The following is a 15,780-nucleotide window of genomic DNA, read 5'->3' on the forward strand; positions in this document are numbered from 1 at the left end:
TGGACCTTTTGCGAAGTTCCTTATGGAAAATGGCATAGTTGCCCAGTATTCGACACCGGGCGAGCCTCGGTAGAATGGAGTGGCTCAAAGAAGAAACCGTACTCTGATGGATATGGTAAGAAGCATGATGAGCTACTCCACGCTACCGATTAATTTGTGGATGGAGGCGTTAAAAACCGCCATCTACATTCTTAATCGCGTGCCAAGTAAATTGGTGCCGAAAATGCCGTATGAATTATGGACAGAAAGAGAACCCTCGCTTAATCACTTTCGTGTGTGGGGCTGTGTGACAGAACCGCCTAAATTAAACCGGCTTAAGTGCGCCAACTATCATATTAATACTTAATCAAGTCACTGCGCACTTAAAACGGTGTAATCCGGCAGCCTGTTGGGTTAAGGATCGAAAACACTGGAAGTCTCACCCGAAGGCGAACACAGATGATTACAAGTAGACAGAAGTTTCTCAAATTTTAAATTACAAAATAGAGCTTAACAAAATGAGTTTATGTAATACATCAGAGTTCAAAATGCAGCGGAAATTAAATAAAAGCTCGGTTTGAAAACAACGTTATCTATGTAGTCGTGAGGACGTCACATCGAGCCCACCGATGTGAATCCTGATTAGCTTCAACCAGCAACAGCTACCTGAAAACAGGATAACAACAAACCCTGAGTATGCTAATACTCAGCAAGACTTACCCGACTAGTGGTATATACTTAGCCAACTCCTAGACATGCAAAGCTGTTTGGCTCTGGAGTTATTTTGCTGAAAAGCTACTAACAGTGAATCCTTACTTTCAGTATTTTAGATCAAGGTTATTATACAAATACCTACTAGGTTTGCACCAACATCTAGAGCACGCATGGTTGATCACATTATCTTTTCAGAGTACCACAGCCAAACATTCTCAGTTCAACCCCATCCCACTTCTTTACTACGATGTGACGAAGTGACCAAGGTTTTCTTAACCGAGAGAGATGGTGAATCGATCCGATTTAACCTTACAAGGTGGACCTAACACACACGTCATATATAGGCCCCGTCGGACCCTACGTGGCAACCCTTCACATATGCACACCGAATAGCCGAAATGCCCTGCGACCCGGGACTGCTATCCCCACCGATACCAACGAAGGGTCAGCCATGAGTTTGTATACTAGCTCCACTGGTGAAGACAGTATCAAGTCCAACTACCGGTGCACATATGGTACTTAGCTTACCGGTTTCGACTATCTCCTACTTCCGGTATGTGGTTAGTACTGTTCAAACTTGGTCAGCACGGCCAACAACGGTACGGTCCTCAATCGACACAGGCGGAGGCTCACTTTCCATTCATTCCATGTCCAGAACCAACTTTCCTCCACCCAGTCTCCATTTTTCCTTTCTTTTATCAATGCTTCATTCTCCAGTAACTTTTCCATAAGTAACAAGACCTATATCTCGCGAGTGACAGGAATCACTCGACTTCTACCGGGTCCCTAATTAGCAAAACATTTCTAACGGTGTCTGTATACTAGTAGAGACTCATAGGTACTTAGGGAGAAACATGCATTCTAGGGTTTCATTCAACTCCTAGAAAACTTAATGCACAATACTTAAATATTAACATTGAATACTGAAAATAGAGGTTATGCTCCGTGGCTTGCCTGGGAGTAACACTAAGCTAGTGTTAGTACTAACAAGGCCTTGGGCCCTTCCGACTTTGAGCCGGGTCTTCAGTTGCTCCAGCGGGTCCTTCTCTCTTCAGGATGCGTCCACCCAACACCATCTTGTGGTTCGGTTCCGCCAGCACGTGCTTCACATCCACGTGTTGTACATCTAGCGTACCTAACTGAGATGCACCAAGGCGGATATTTGAATGCATGGAAGTGCAGTAGACGCTACAGCAAAAAGGGCAAGCAGGGTAGGCACAAGTCACGCTTGCATGAGCACGAACAGGATGTAATGCAATGCAAATAAAAGAAGATATGACTTGCAATCATTTAACGAACAACAAGGAAAACCAAGCAATAACATAAATGGCTTGGTGCTGCTAGGTAAGTTTAGTTTCCAACCTAGTTTAGCCTGAAGTGTTTCCATTAAAACAAAGCTACTAAACTTGCTTCGGAGGATTAAACACAACCCTGAAGCAACATGGATTAAAACAGGAGCTTGTTTTGTTGAGATTACACATGCATGAAATAATTAACTAACAACAATTATAAAAGAAAAGAGCAATGCTAGGAATAAATTAAAAACAAGGACCTAACTTGCAGATATGATCTAGCAACAAGAATTCATCAAAATAACATGATTTTGATAAAGCATGCCAGATAAATTTTCCAACATTTATTGATGACCGAAAACATTTATTTTAGCCCTAGCATAGAAAATCAAGCAATATTAGATCCATAAACATGCACATAGGTTATGCACCTGAATTTTTTTCAGTGGACTATACGTGCAAAGAGTAAGCTACTGTCAATTTTCCATAATTTTTGGAGCAACAAAACAACAAGAATAAATTAAACAAGCTTAAGAACAAACTAAAATTTAGCAGGGGAAAAACTGACATTTAACATGTATGAGTATTTTTCCTCTGAAGATCATGATTTAAGAAACCTAACAAAATTTAGTTTGCATTTTTAGCATTTTTCTGTGATTTGTTATGCATTTATGAAATATCAGCCGAAATAAAATAATAAACAAACAATTTTGAAAAAAAAAGACAAAACCTCTAAGGGGTTGATGACTGGGCCCCACCAGTCAGTGGGAGTGAGCCCAGCCCAGCTCCCCTGCTTGCGCGCGCATGCGGCCAGCCATGGCTGGCGTGGCGGCGCGCAGGGCACCCGCCGGCGGCGAGGCCGGCCGGGGAAGGGGCGGGGGGGTGCCGGCGGCCAGGGCAGCCCGGCGATGAAGGGGCACGCGGCGGCGCTGTGCGAGCCTGCGCCAGGGTGGCCCGCGGCGGCACAGGCGGCGGCGCAAGGCAACGGCGGCGCGCGCGGCGATGTTCCGACGGCGGCGGCGCCGTGAGCAAAGGGAGAAAAGGCCGGGAAGGAGGAGTAGGGCATGGGGAAGCTCACTGGGCACTCGAATCGAGCGGAGGTGGACCGGGGCACGGGGATCGACGGAGAGGGGCAGAGCTCAGCGGGCTCGTTAATGGCAGCCGCGGTGGGGAGGCCCGATTTCGACCGGGAACGGGTCAATCGAGCTCAGGGATGGGTGGAGGAGGGGGAGGGCGAGGTGAGGGAGGTTGGGGCGCGCGGAAACGAACTGGTGCGGCGAGAGGCGGTCGGCACGAACACCGGCGGCAGCTCTGTTCGAGCTCGGCGCAACGCGAGCGCGAGGAAGAAAGGGGAGGGCGAAAATGGACACGGCTCCATGGGGATAAGGACGGGCGCGCAAGCACGGCGGGCCAGGCTCGCCGACGGCCGAGCGTGGTGGTCGCCGGCGCTATTGCCGGTCGACGGCATGGACGCGCGTACGGCGTCACTGGAGAGTACAGTAACTGAGTTGACTAGTTGAAACTCAAAATTTCATATAGGAACTTGAAATTTGGCCAAAATAAAAGTTGTAGAGGAAGAAAAGGTCTACAACTTTGCTTTTGGGCAGAACTTAATTTGAGGCTCGAATCATGGAGAAAAACGAGATCGAACCCAGCTAAGTTGAGGAACACTATGCGGACTTTGTTAGCGATAACGATGAGCTTAAGTCCATGATTAACGGGTTAAGCACATGATTAGCCTCGCGATTAACACTGGGGTGTTACAGGCTGTCTAGCTGAGGCTAAGGTATTTAATCCAAACATTGGGAAGTTAGATCCCAAGACAGTCAGTTGCCATTTTCTTGGCTATCCAGAAAAGTCTAAAGGATATCGCTTCTACTGTCCCAATAGACACACGAAATTTGTAGAAACAAGACACGCTGCCTTCTTAGAAGATCAGATGATCAGGGGGAGCATGGTAGCCAGAAAAATTGATCTTGAAGAGAAGCGGATATTCATTCCCACTCCGATGACTCAAGAGCCTTATTTCTCGTTGCCTGTTGTTGTGGCACTGATAGCGCAGGAAACTGCAGTGCCAATGCCTATTGTCAGTTCTCCTGACGTGGCAGCAAATGGAAATGAGGAACCTGTTCCTCAAGATATAATAGAACTCGTTGCCATGGATGAGGGGGAGCAGCAGCAGCCTCCTGTTCAAGAACTGCCAGTTGCAGTGGACCTGAGTAGGCCACAAAGAATCAGAAGACCAGATATTTCTGATGACTATGAAGTCTATAATAATGAATAAATTCAAATGGAGGATAATCCCACCTTTTTTGAAGAAGTGTTATCGCCATAAATTAACAGGATTAATTTATGGGCTGAAAGAAAGATGGGCTTAAAGCAGAAGATTGAGGAAGGCTTGTAAATCGGCTCCTGCGTGAGCATTTGGGCCACATGGGCCATGTATCTTAGATTTAGTTCAAGATTAGAGATAGAGTCCAATCGGGACAAGATTATCTTAGATTGTTTCCCAAGTCTCCGGACTATAAATATGTACCCGATGGTATTCATTAAAGAAGAACGTCATCACGTCTCGCAAACAACAATCTCGGCGCATCACCACCCCTAATCCTAGGGTTTCATCCAAGTAAGCGTCATGCTGCCCTGATCGCTTCTCGCGATCAGGGCAGCGTTGTTCTTGCTTTTACCTTGGTATTACTCGTACTGAAGCATTTTTTATGGCGAGTAATGCTAGTTATCCTGATGTTCGTAGCATAGCTTTTGGTGGATCTGTTGTGCTTCGTTGCTTATCATCTACGAATATCATGTTGTCTCTGTGCAGTCATGTTTTAATCTTATGTTAGTTCTTGTCGCATAGAATTAGTTGCACAGAGACAACGCCCTACTTCTTTTATGTCTAGTAGATCTAATCTGTTATGGTTTGCTCTTATCTCTAAGAGTTGGCATAATATCTGTTAGATTAGGCCTTGCAAACGGGTTGGATGATCCGGTGGAGTACTAGATGCTTTATCTTAGCCTTAATAGGGATTGTTCCAGGAATCGGCTCTTGCTAGTTCTTAGGCCTCTGTTTTGGGTTTTGGTTTAGTTATCTGTTACATTCATTAGGCCCAGTCACGTGTAGGATATTCCGATCTAGCAGTGAAGCTTTTACCATCGTGGATTGGATTGACTAGATTTAATTGAAGCAGCTTTACAGTTATTTGCTTTATTCATCAATATCTGGATAGGTGCAGATCCAATCTGACACCGGGACTCGATCGGCTCTTTAAAGCCGATGCAAGAGTCATCCCGGGGAGCCGACCACGGCTGGGACTTATGTTTACACGTGTCTTTGTACGTAGGAAACTGTTTGGAACACGTTCGCACCCTCCTGATCGGGTATAGGTCAGGTGGCACGCCCGGCTTTCCACAGAACCTCCGGGCGCGTGATGGAATTGCGGGCCGTCGATGAGGGAGCAGTGCCTGCCAGCGCCCCGGTGACGTCCCGGCTCTTCGTGTTGCCTGTCGCTGCTCGCCGGTGGGTTTCGACCGAAAACACATTCTGGCACGCCCAGTGGGACTCTTCTCGACAACATCGTCCCTTGCGACAATGTCCGGAGCTCAAGATCAAGAACCCGCTCCCAAGCCCATCACGTATGAAGAACTCCCTCCTGAACACAAGAAGAAGTATGATGAGATCAAAGCTCTGTTGGAAGCCGATCTCATCGGCTCTTTTGAGAGGACCCGCAACCATGGCATTAAGTGGAAGGGGTTCTCGCCTGAAGGCGCTCTCGACAACGTAGATTTGTCTGTACCATCAGAGGAGCGCACCAGGGCCCTGTGTCAGGAGATGAACTACATGGTGGCCCATACGCTTCATCAGCACTCTCAGAGCCTGATGAACGAGCTCGAGTGCGTGGCGCATCGCGTCATCCAGGAGATAATCAAGAACCAGTACTCTCCATCAGGACCAACCCTGGGGAGTCACACAGAGGAAGCTGCACTGCATTCTAGGCCGCAATTGCCGTTCTCATTTGCGGCCCCAAGACCACAAAATTCGCTGATCTACGTCGTCCACAAGATCGGCGGTGATCCTGGAGAAGGCCAATTCCTCACCGAGCTGCCCAAGGAGATCCCGCACGGCTACACGTGCGCTTACATCCCTGACAGCGCCAATCCAACACGCTCGGTGCAGATGGTAAATCCAGGAGCTTCTGGAGCAGATGCAGAGAAACAAGCGTGGTTGGCAAAGTACGCTACTGGGCTGAGTGTTGATCCATCGGCCCCAGGAGTTCTTAGTGTGGAGCAGGTCAGTGCAATACTGAGAGACCAGTTCGGCATCCTGCCCAAGAGGAAAGCGATCGGCTATTCCAAGCCGTATCCAAGTGATTACGACTTGATTCCGTTGCCACCCAAGTATCGGCTTCCTGAGTTCACCAAGTTCAACGGGTCAGAAGGAGCCTGCTCCATAGAGCATGTGAGCCGATACTTAACGCAGCTTGGGATGATCTCAGTATCGGATCCTCTGAGGGTTCGATTCTTTGGCCAATCTCTTACAGGCCCAGCTTTTGGATGGTACGCGTCATTGGCTCCGGATTCGATTCGAACTTGGAGGCAACTGGAAGATCAATTCCATACCCAGTACCACTCAGAGGCTATTGAAGCTGGGATTACCGACCTCGCCCAAGTCAGGCAGAAGCGAGGAGAGACTGTGTCGGAATACATACAGTGCTTCAGAGAAGTCAAGAACCGATGCTACTCATCGCGCTTCACAGAGAAGGAGGCAGTCGATTTGGCTGTTCTGGGACTCGCTAAGCCGATCAACGATCTGGCTTTTCAGTTGGAGTTCACCTCTCTGGCACACATGGTGCAGAAGCTTACGGCATATGAGCTTTACCATCCTGAGCTGTACCAGGACAAGTTCAAGCGCCATGTAAACATGGCCCAGGCGGATGAATCTGATGACTCTGGCGAGGAGCAAGAAGTGGCCGTGGCAGAGTGGACTCGGGGGGCAAACCCTGTCCCGTGCAAGTGGGTCAAACAGTAGGGGTTTGTGAAGGGCTTCGACTTTGACGTGACCAAAGCAGAGCAGATATTTGATCTGCTCCTCAAAGAAAAACAGCTGAAGCTCCCAGAGAATCACAAGCTACCGACGGCGCAAGAGCTGCAAGGAAGGACGTACTGCAAATGGCGCCACTCGTTCACTCATGCCACGAGTGAATGCAAGGAGATGCGTCGTCAGATCCAATCGGCTATCGAGCAAGGCCGATTAATTCTGGCTCAACACACGATGAAGGTCGACACGAAGCCCTTCCCACAATCCAACGTGGTAGAGTTGTCGGACTTCACTCCTACGGGCCAGAATTTTTCATTCCAGATCAACATGGCGGGGCCCGTACGCCGTCGTGACAAGCAAAGGAGAGAGGCCGTTTTTGGCAAACGGCCCCAGGATCAAAATGAGTCAGGGCGATAGCATATTACTGAAGAGCAAGTGCGTCACATCCGTAACCAGCTTCTTGCTTCCGATTGGCTCCTGGAAAAATATGAGTATCAGCACAAGCTGCGTCGCCGATATCAATCGGAAGAAGAGGAGTACGAGTGCCGCACAGGGAGGACGCTGGGGAGACGCCAGGCTATACGTGACCACTGGCATTGCCCGTTCTTCAGGTACTGCTGGAATTTCGGCATGAGCCGATTGCCCACTATAGATGATTGTCTGGAGTGCAGGCCTCGGACACGCCAGTCAGGCGATGCTTCAGTGTTTCGACGCTTGGGGCCCAAAGTGCATCACGACGAACACGTCGACCGGTGAGCCAGGGGTGATTCCGAGCCAGAAGAAGAAGACAGGTACCATCGCCCACGGTGGTGTCCTGATGGGCTTAATCACTCGTAGAAGCGCATAGTGCAGCGTTTGCACAATCTGGAAGAGGCAGAGGCAAAGTACCTCGACGTGATGAGGAAGGCGCATCCGGATCTTGCGGAGCAAGTCAGGCGACCGCGAAGGGAGGAAAAGCGCTCTCCAAGAAAAGAGTGGCGCCCCAAGCAGACAAAAGCTGATGAGAAGCCATCGGCTGATGTGAACATGGTGTTCGTGCTCCCATCGGAGTTCCGGGCACCCCAACTGGAGGATTTGCCTGTTGCACAGTTGGATCTTGGCCCCCAGCCGATTATCTTCGAGAAGCCAAAGGAAAAAAGCTACAAACATTTGAAGGGGCTGTATCTCAAGGGCTTCATCAACGGCAAACCCGTTAACAGGATGTTGGTTGACACTGGTGCTGCAGTCAACCTGATGCCGTATTCAGTGCTACGCTGGTTGGGGCGTTCTTCTGCCGACCTAATCAAAACCAATGTGATGCTCAATGACTTCAACGGACAACCATCAGAGGCAATGGGGGTTCTTAATGTGGAGTTAACAGTGGACTGCAAGACGATCCCGACTTCGTTCTTCATCGTCAACAGCAAGAGTACATACACGGTATTGCTTGGGAGGGATTGGATTCACGCCAACTGTTGTATCCCTTCCACAATGCATCAGTATCTAGTCCAATGGGATGGCGATGAAGTGGAGGTGGTCCGTGCAGATGACTCCAGCGAGGTCTCGCTCGCAGACATGAACGCCTGGGATGCGGAAGGGCAAGAGCCGATCTCAGGGATCACCCTGGAAGATTGTGATCGGATCGAAGCGACGAAAAACAGACTGAGGCTGGTCTTATCCACTGACCTCACAGAGTAGATGCATCCAGGCATGCCACGGGATGTAATAGGAATAGAGAGGCCGGTCCCAGCGACCGGCCCCAAAAAATAGAAAAATCCTGTTTGGGTTCGGAATTCTTACATCATGTACATACGATGGCCTGCTCTGGCAGTTGGCCACTCATCGACTATTTGGTTCCGAATGATAATGGAAGTATAGAAGCGGCCAGCCCGTGCGGTTGGCCAAATAATTTTTCTTGTCATCTCCTTGTGTTTGCCGCTGATCTTGTAGATAACGAAGACTCGCCTGCGTTCGCAGCTGGTTTTTCAGACGACGGCAAGCTGGGATACGGGTTCACGTCAGCTGATGATTTGGAAGAGGTTGACATCGGTCCTGGGGATAAGCCACGGCCGACATTTATCAGCAAGAAGTTGGATCCGATCTTGCGTGAGGAGATGATTGCACTGCTGAAAGAATACCGGGATTGTTTCGCGTGGGATTGCACTGAGATGCCCGGTCTAGATAGAAGCATCGTCGAGCATCGGCTCCTGCTTAAGAAAGGGTTTCGGCCGTTTCAGCAACGAGCACGTCAGATGAAGGCCGAAGTCCTAGAAGAAGTCAAGAAAGAGGTGTAGAAGATGCTGGATGCTGGGTTCATCAGGCCGTGCCAATATGCAGAATGGATCTCTAGCGTGGTACCGGTACAAAAGAAGGATGGCCGACGGCGTGTCTGCGTCGATTTTAGAGATCTCAACAGAGCGACGCCAAAGGACGAATACCTGATGCCTGTTGCAGAGACATCGATCAATGCAGCTGCCGGCCACAAAATGATGAGTTTTATAGATGGTAATGCCGGCTACAACCAGATCTTCATGGCCCCAGAAGACGTGAACAAGACCGCGTTCAGAGTACCAGGCGCGGTAGGCTTGTTCGAATACTTGGTAATGACCTTTGGACTGAAAAATGCTGGTGCAACGTACCAACGTGCCATGAATTATATTTTTCATGATCTCATCGGCAAATTGGTAGAGATCTATATTGATGATGTTGTGGTCAAGTCCAAATCAGCTGGGGAGCACCTATAGGATCTGCGTCAAGTTCTGGAACGGACTCAAAGATTTGGGCTCAAGATGAACCCAAAGAAATGTGCCTTTGGCGTGTCGGCCGGTCAATTTCTGGGATTCCTGGTACATGAACGGGGAATCGAGATCGGCCTGAAGAGTTAAGAAGCTGTGAAGACGATGAAGCCACCTACTACAAAGAAAGAGTTGCAGAAGCTCATCGGTAAAATTAACTTTGTCAGATGATTTATTTCTAATCTGTCTGGGCGCATCGAACCGTTTATGGGTTTAGTGAAGATCAAATCCGATGATGAGTTTCGCTGGGGGGCAGAACAGCAGCAAGCTTTCAATGAAATCAAAGAATATTTGTCAAAGCCTCCAGTATTGGTTCCTCCTCAGCAAGATAGGCCGTTCTACGTGTACCTGTCCGTGGGTGACACTTCCATTGCTTCGGTGTTAGTCCAGAAGCACGACGGCCAGGAAAGGATGGTTTTCTACCTCAGCAGACGCATGTTAGATGCCGAGACTAGGTATCTTGAAATCGAGAAGCTTTGCCTTTGCTTATTCTTTACATGTACAAAGCTTCGTCATATTTTGCTCTCGGCGGAAACAATAGTCATATGCAAATCGGATGTCATAAAGCATATGTTGTCGGCTCCTGTCCTGAAAGGCCAGCTTGGAAAATGGATGTTTACACTGTCAGAGTTCGATATCCGGTATCAGCCTGCGAAAGCAGTCAAAGGACAGGCACTGGCGGATCTTGTTGCAGACAGGATCAGTACTGATATTGCTGCACTATTCATTCGTGCTTGGGCTATGTTCTTTGACGGATCGGCTTGTGATGATGGATGCGGTGTGGGAATTCTGTTGGTATCGCCTCGAGGGGCGACTTACTCCTTCTCCATCAGGATGACTGCCCCATGCACCAATAATTTGGTGGAATATGAAGCCGTTCACAAAGGGATGGAACTGCTCCTCGAAGCTGGTGCAGAAGCGGTGGAAATTTTTGGAGATTCGAAGCTGGTGAATTTCTCAGCTCACGGAAGAATATAGATGTGAGAGCGAGGCTCTTTTTCCAATATGGATGCAGTGCCGTGAGTTGATGTCACAATTCAGGTACATCAATTTCCACTGGATACGCAGGACTCTGAACAATGAAGCCAATGATTTGGCACATATGGCTTCTGGCTACAAGGAGACAGCCGATGGAGTCGATGTAGAGGTTCAGTTTCTCGTACCCGGAGACTGGAGAGCCGATATCTTCAATTACTTGAAGGATTCGGCTCGGGGGGCACCCAGAAGGATAAGACTCAAGGCCATAAAGTATGTTCTGATAGGGGATGACATGTTCTACAGGACCTTGGAAGGACTACTGCTTAAATGTCTGGGACCTTCAGAGTCAAATCGGCTCTTGCATGAGGTTCATGAAGGAGCCTGCGGTACTCACCAATCGGCTCATAAGATGAAGTGGCTGATTAGGCGATCGGGATATTACTGGCCTACCATGCTTGAGGATTGCTTCAAATATTACAAGGGTTGTCAAGCATGTCAGAGATTCGGCAAGATTCAGATAGTGCCAGCATCAGTAATGAATCCTATCATCAAACCGTGGCCATTCAGAGGTTGGGCCATGGACATGATTAGTCAGATCAACCCGTCATCTAGCAAAGGTCACCAATGGGTCTTAGCTGCTACAGATTATTTCACAAAGTGGGTAGAGGCAGTGCCCATGAGGTCAGTAGTGTCAAAAGATGTGATTAGCTTTGTCAAAGAGCACATCATTCACAGATTTGGGATCCCTCAGACCATCACGACCGATGGAGGATCGGTCTTTATATCGGAGGAGTTCAGAAAGTTTGCCGATGACATGGGGATTAAGCTGATCAGATCATCTCCATATTATGCCCAAGCTAATGGACAGGCTGAAGCATCCAACCAGAGCCTCATCAAGCTCATAAAGAGAAAGATCGATGAATATCCCAGGCGCTGGCATGAGGTGTTGTCAGAAGCTTTGTGGGCCTATCGTATTTCATGTCACGGATCTACCAAGACATCGTCGTAACCATTTAGTCTACGGCCAAGATGCTGTGCTACCATAGGAGATCACGACCAGATCAAGGTGTGTTGAGTTTCAGAATGATTTATTTGCTGAACAGTATGCAGCCTTGATGAACGATAATGTGGAGGACCTGACAGAGCTAAGGCTTTGGTCGCTGGAGAAGATCAAGGAAAATAAGGCTAAAGTTGCTAGTGCATACAACAAGAAGGTCAAGCCTAAGGATTTCCAGGTTGGAGACTTGGTTTGGGAGGCAGTATTGCCATTGGGAACTAAAGATAAAAAGTTTGGTAAATGGTCTCCAACTTGGCATGGGCCGTACAAGATTGATCAGGTTTTGCCTGGGAATGCATACATGCTCGAGGAATTGGACGGCGTCAAGTTTCCTGTTGCTGTCAATGGTCAACACCTCAAGAAGTACTTCCCGAGCATGTGGGAAAGCGAGTAACAAGAGCCGATGTAATCCATCTGGCTGTACTGTGATAGGCCAACACGTTGAGTTGGCCAGTAGTAAAAAAAACGATGAAAGGCCAACACGTTGAGTTGGCCAGTAAAAAAAGGGAGAAAGAAAAGAGATAGGCCAACACGTTGAGTTGGCCGGTAAAAAAAAATGAATGAGAGGCCAACACGTTGAGTTGGCTAGTAAAAATACATATGAGAAGCAAGATAGCTGATGTGCGACCATCGACTTAAGATGTTTTTAACAGTCACAAGTTTCAGGATTAACAGGCACTACTAATTGTTTCTTGAGCATGTCTATTGGTTCAGAAATTCTTCTATGGCATGGATGGCTTCAGTGCGGACGGAGTCTGCTCGTGCTATGATCGCTTCGTCATCCTTGTCATCGCCTGTAACTATCTGCCGACTCAAGGTGCTGATCTTTGCAAACTCTGCTTGTATCTGCTCGCCTATTTCCTAGGTTTCCTGTTCGGAGTTTGCGATGGAAGCTTCCTCGGCTTGGATGAGCTTCTTGGTGGTACGAACCTTTTCTTCGAGTTCTGCCAGTTCTTTCTTCAGGAGGTCGAGTCGGTTCATGTTGGCAGACACGTCAGCTTTAGCATCCAGAGTTGCTTTCTTTTGGTTGAGGGCTTTGCACTTTTGAGCTATGACAGTTTTCAGAGAAACTTGAGAATGACGTGCTTCTATTCTTTGTTGAGCTGCCTTCACCTCTGCCCGGAAGAAAGGGAGATGGCCGGCTGGCCAAAGTTTGACTTGAAGTGATTCTGGAAGCTGAGTTTCTATCTGCTCAAGAGTTTCTTTTATCTTGCTGGAATCATCAACCAGAGCAGTGAGTGGAGCAGATAGTAGATCCTTGATGAGATGAAGCTGATGTGCCAAATTAGCCGATTGCTGCAAAGATGGTGTTTCTGCTCCTGGGATAGTCAGACCCATTGATGCTGGGTCAAAGGAAAGCAAACCTGAAATGTCAAAGCCCTATGGACATATCTAAAGTTATAGCAAGGTATGTTTATGAAGCTATCGGCTGATTCAGAATTGGTTTTTATAATGTTACCTGTTCTAAAGAAGAAGTGTTAAGCGGTTCAAGAGCGATCGTCCTGTTAGAGCTTGCGTTGACATCAAGAGCATCAACTGTATCAGCTTGTTCCTCGTTTGCCTCCATCGGTGCATTAGGAGTTGCAGTCATCCCATGTTGTACTTGGCTTTCTGCATTGGGGATTTCTTCAGCTGCATCCTGAAAATAGAATTACAGTCAACTAGAGTACATGTGTATGCAACAAAGAAGAAGTTTTGGGATGATGAGTTATCTGGTTGGTGTTGGACTCTGATGGACTCAGGGAAGCTGGTACTGGTTTCTTGATGACTCGCCTCGTGATCATTTTCCTTTTCTTGGTCAAGACTCGGGGGGGGCAACGCTTGCAGAAGCTTCTCTTCGTTTGGAAGCCAGCTGGAGTAAGTCTGGCTGAGTAGTCATTATTACTTTCTTCATTGATGGTGATCCTTTACAGAAGAGTACATCAGGAGCAGTTGGAAGAAAGTAGAATGGTTCCCTGTTGCTGGTCATAGGTTCTGGACCATCTTGTTGCTGCTAACAGAGTGAGCAGGATTAGTCAAGTAAAGAATTGGATGATCTAGAAAGAGTAAAATGCGTAAATTCAGTACCTCTTCCTCGGGGATTACATATTCAGGATTAATTTGCTGCAGTCGAGGACCTAGAGACTTTCTGAAGACATGAGTTTTCCACATGTTCCACCAAGTGTCAAAGCCGATTGATGAAGAGATGAAGGACAGATCGGCTGGTATTGGAATGTGGAGATCATCGAACATGCTGTAGCATCTTGAGCTGGTGAGACCATCAGGCAGATCAGCTCTGCTCTCCACCAAGTGGTGAATATGGAAGTGGGGAGGGACCTGTCCTAGGCCAAATTGCCGAGCTGCTATAACTGGTTGGTAAGATTCATAACCTGGTTTGATAATTCTATTTGAGGTGCTGATGCCAACAGGGAGGAAGCTAGGTCGAATCATCAAAGAATACATATGCCGAGTACTGTCGTCATTGGCAAAGTTATCTAATCTGAAGGCAGTTGGATTCTCAAAGGATTCAGATTCAGTGAATGGGAAATAGAGTGGATTGTCCAGTCCCTTGTAGAAGATTTTGAATTAGTTTGCTGCATCTGCTGAATTCAGTTTACTTCTAGGAAGACTAAATAAAGCTTGGCCATAGCTAGTACATCTAATTGGTTTTCCACTCTCATCGGGAAAAGAGTTCTTGGTCAGGTCATGGAAGTTCGGAATCTGGTGCTGAAAGTACAGTTGTGCCCACAACTGAATGAACCACCAAGGACCTCCAGTTCTCAGTTTCTTTTGGTTAAGCAAGTTAGATGTCATCAGATGGAGATATCTGCAGGTTTCTCCAAGGAAAAGTTTGCCTAGGCCGATGTGATTGCCATGGGCCAGGTGATAGGCCAAGGGAAGATAGTTCTTAGTTGGAGCTAAAGAAGGGCCACAGAAGATAAAGTGTTCTAGCCAAAGATTTAAGAAGGTTGTGTGTTCCTTCTCAGTTACTGGACCTTTTGTTTTCATGTGCTGACTCATGTAAGTGCCCCAGTTTGTGCAGTTTGCCTTGGAAGAAAGTTTAAAGGGGACTTCTGCCATTTTGTGGGCAGCTGGGTTAGGAGATTCAATGTCTAGGCCAGTGATCATGGTGACCTCTAGCAGAGTGGGAGTCATGGGTCCATGACCAAAGAGGAAACAGTTCAGGGCATCGGACCAGAAATAGCCGATGGTTTTTAGAAGATTTTCATATTTGTCAAGTGGAGACAATGATAAACTAAGTGCATCGGCTATGTTCAAATCCTGCCATAAGGGCATATGAGCTTTTGCTACTCTGCTATACCATGTAATCCAGCTCTCATGAGGATTAGGCCAGGCTCTTAAGCAGTCGGCCCAAAGGTACAAATCAACGCTTTGGCTCACGAAAGGGATCCTATTTTCTTCGCAAGAGATTAAATCTATGGGGTTTTCATGAGTTCGTGGGCCAAGACAAAAGGATTTTGGGTTTGAAGGATGCGGTAAAAGGATGTCTGACACCTGAAGTTCAGAAATTCAAAAGTATGCATACGGTGTCAGGTTTTAGGATTTAAAGTTTCAGAGGCTTGCTAAGCTGAAGAAAACTAAAAGGATTAGGCTGAATATTACCTTCAGGCCGCAGATTGCCACATCGTCAATTGCAGAGTTTGTCGTCTGAGCTGCAGAATCTGCCATGGTTCAGATCCGTTCACTTGGGGTTTGGTTGATGTGGGTTCTGATTCGAATTCCGGGTGCTTGGAGAGTTCTTGCTCGAATTTGTAGAACTGGGTTTTCGAATTATGCTCGGATTCAAGAGTTCGGTTCAAGGTGGAAGTGTTACTCTACTCTTGTGCGGGTTGCTTTTAGTTTGAATTCCGTCGGCTCTTGGATATTTATAGAAGCCTGATGCGTTGCCATCGGCTTTTTGGAAGGTAATCGGACATACAAAATTAAAGGGAATTTGATTTCATTAAAGGA

Source organism: Panicum virgatum, chromosome 2N (genome assembly GCF_016808335.1).
Source record: "Panicum virgatum strain AP13 chromosome 2N, P.virgatum_v5, whole genome shotgun sequence".
In the NCBI taxonomy this organism is placed as follows: Eukaryota; Viridiplantae; Streptophyta; class Magnoliopsida; order Poales; family Poaceae; genus Panicum; species Panicum virgatum.